The sequence below is a fragment of the Otolemur garnettii genome, unplaced genomic scaffold (genome assembly GCF_000181295.1).
Source record: "Otolemur garnettii isolate 467f Iridium unplaced genomic scaffold, OtoGar3 scaffold00090, whole genome shotgun sequence".
Taxonomy (NCBI): Eukaryota; Metazoa; Chordata; class Mammalia; order Primates; family Galagidae; genus Otolemur; species Otolemur garnettii.
In genome coordinates, this window is record NW_003852485.1 from 2,689,253 (window position 1) to 2,692,504 (window position 3,252).

Here is a 3,252-nt window from a genome sequence, read left to right on the forward strand (position 1 = left end):
TGCTATTACTGCCCCTCCACCCTGCTCAACTGCCTTGCGGCTGTGCAAATACACAAACACACAGTTGTACCTTGGTCCTTCTGCTTCTCAGCATGACTTGACTTGTTCACCACCTTTGACACTGAAACCCTTCACTCAGGTACTTTGCACCCTTTTATGTGCTTTCTTTGTCTTTATCATATCAATCACCTTCTAACATAAAGTTTGGCAAACTATGGCCCATCGGCCAAATCCATCCTGCCACTTATTTTCGTAAGGCTTTATTGAATACCGCCTAGGCCGTTCTTTCATGCATTGCCTATGGCATATTTTGTGCTGCAATGACAGAGCTGAGCATCAACAGAGATCACCTGGCTCACAAACTTAAATAGATGTATACAAAGTGGCCATAAAGTCTGTGGGCAATGTAAAATTGCACACTATTTTAAATGCATACAAACTGTATGGCCACTCTGTATATTATCTGACTTCTCTCTTTTTATTTATTTATTTTTGAGACAGAGTCTCACTCTGGCCCCCTGACTAGAGTGCTGTGACATCATAGCTCACAGGAATCTCAAGTTCTTGGGCTCATGCAATCCTCTTGCCTCAGTTTTTCCATTTTTAGTAGAGACAGGGTCTCATTCTTGCTTAGGCTGGTCTGGAACTCCTCAGTTTAAGCAATCCACCTGCCTGGGCCTCCTAGAGTGCTAGGATTATAGGTGTGAGCCACTGCACCCGGCCTTATCTTCCTGTTTAAAGAAAATGTCTGCCAATATCACCACTCTACCATATCAAAGAGTAGACAAAAAATTTATTTTGTTCTAGTTGCTTTATCTGTGATGAACAGTGTTCAGAATATAGTAGGCTTATCTATAAATGATTCTCCTAGTGTGTGCTAAGGACTCAGCAAGGCCCTGTGTATGCAGAGGTTTTATTCTCCCTACAGTTTGCTTAGAATCCTACTAAATTGTCCTGTTCATTTTGTTCTCAAATGAGAACAATGAATATTTGTTAAGGGGTTACTGGAGGAGATCTGAGAAGCTGGAAACATCGGTGAGGGAACATTGTGGCCAGAATCTGAGAGAATAACCAAATAAAGACTTGATGGAGAAAGAGTAGTGAAAAAGTTGGGAAAGGCAGAAAGGTCTCTGTTTGGTCTCACTATGTTTTTCATGTTCTTTTACATTCAGTGGAAGATGGATGATTGATTGTGTTCATTTTAACTACATAAGAAAATATAAATAAATTTATTAGTAAAAGGAAGAGAAAAGGTCAACTTGAGTGGAAAGCTCTAGACATTAGAGGAGTTAACATGTTTCTACATCTTGCTTCATATGGGTAAACCCACCAGATCATTGAATAGGAGTAGGAATGTCAACTAAAACCATTCATTCATTCATTCATGTTTATTGTTCACCAACTATTTGCTAAATTGACACTGTAAAAGGAACAGATCTGTTCATTACAGTCCAACATATTATGCTGGAAATCAGTGATGATACCAACACACAACGTTAGGCACTGAGCAACTATAAGGGATTCGAGAAGATTCTAAGGAAATTAGGAAGGTAAGCTGGGCACAATGGCTCAGGCTAAGGCAGGTGGGTTGCTTGAGCTCAGGAGTTCGAGACCAGCCTGAATAAGAGCATGACCTCATGTCTAAAAAAAATAGCTGGGTGTTGTGGCAGGTGCCTGTAGTCCCAGCTATTTGGGAGGGTGAGGCAAGAGAATAGCTTGAGTCCAATATTCTGAGGTTGCTGTGAGCTGTGATACCAGAGCACTCTACCCAGGGCAACAGAGTGAGACTCTGTCTCAAGAAAAATAAAGAAAGAAAATAAATTAGAAAGTTAATATATTTATATACCTAATTTTTAAAAAGTTAAAGAAAACATCAGTAGCTTCTTTCTTTCTTTTTTAAGAGACCAGGTCTTGTTATGTTGCCCAAGTTGATCTTGAACTCCCAGCCTCAAGTAATCCTCTATACAAGTGTACACCATTGCTGCTGGTATACTTCTTGCATTTCTGATGTCCAATTATCTCTTTGAGCACCTCAGTATTAACCAAGAAGTTTGTAGGTAAAAAATTCTGTATGATAAAGTCAAAAATTGATGACCAGAGGTGAAACAAAAGGTTATATAACAATGGTTATTACCATGGAAGGAATGGAATTCAGGTCACGTAAAATCTCAGTTCTGTTTACCCATTAGTCAAATTTTCTAGAAAGTGTTTTATTTATAAATATGCACTTAAGAACTTATAATTTTTTGTAAGATAATAGATACATTTTAGCACTCCTTGATTTCAAACCTCTAAATATAGCTTTCTATTCTTATTAACTATCTGGAACTATTCTGGCCCATGTGACCTTTCATTATAATAAACTTATACTTTCAAAAAGTCAATAGTTCCAAGTTTCAAATTGTTTCTTTCGTAATACACATTTAAATCTCTGAAGTCTAATACTGAATAAACTCTGGAATGACTTTGAGCTCTGGATGCTGAGCTTGGTAACCTTGAACCTCCCATAAATTGGGGAAAACCTTTAAAGCAGACAAAACAAAGCTCTTGACTTTCTAAATATAACATTTGCTTGACTCCTTGACTTAATTGTGAACTCTGTTGTTTTTCCTTGACTGGTTTGCCACTATCATTTGAAGTTAACCTTTTCTCTACTTAGTTGAAAATTGTACTTCAATGGATTAAAAGACAAAGTTGTATTCCTTCTAATTAAATCTAAGGAAGTCTCTAACATGTGTCTTGAAAAAACAAAAACATGTGGATGTTAATTCTCTCAAATTATAATCAAGGACATTGAATCTTCTCTTTAACTATTTTTTTCTCTCTTTTAAGTCTGTTTAACAAATAATTCAGTATGTTATTTAAATTCTAACTTCACTTCTTTCTCTTTTTTTTTTGTTTTTTTGTTTTTTTCTGCAGTTTTTGGCCAGGACTCGGTTTGAACCCACCACCTGTGGTATGGGGCCAGTGCCCTACTCCTTTGAGCCACAGGTGCTCTCCTAAATTTACTTCTTTAGTTTTATCTCATCAATCTTCATTTTTAGTTTTTAGTATTTCAAAGCTATTTCTCATTCCATGAATGTAGCATTTTAAAATTTTAAAGTTACACATACTTTCTGTAACAAAATCAATCAATATAGAATTATGTACAATAAGAAATGAAAGCTCTTCCCCACTTCCCCTAAACCAAAACCACTTCCTAGAGGTAATTATTATAAATTTGATAATGGAATTGTTTTCATGTTTCTATAT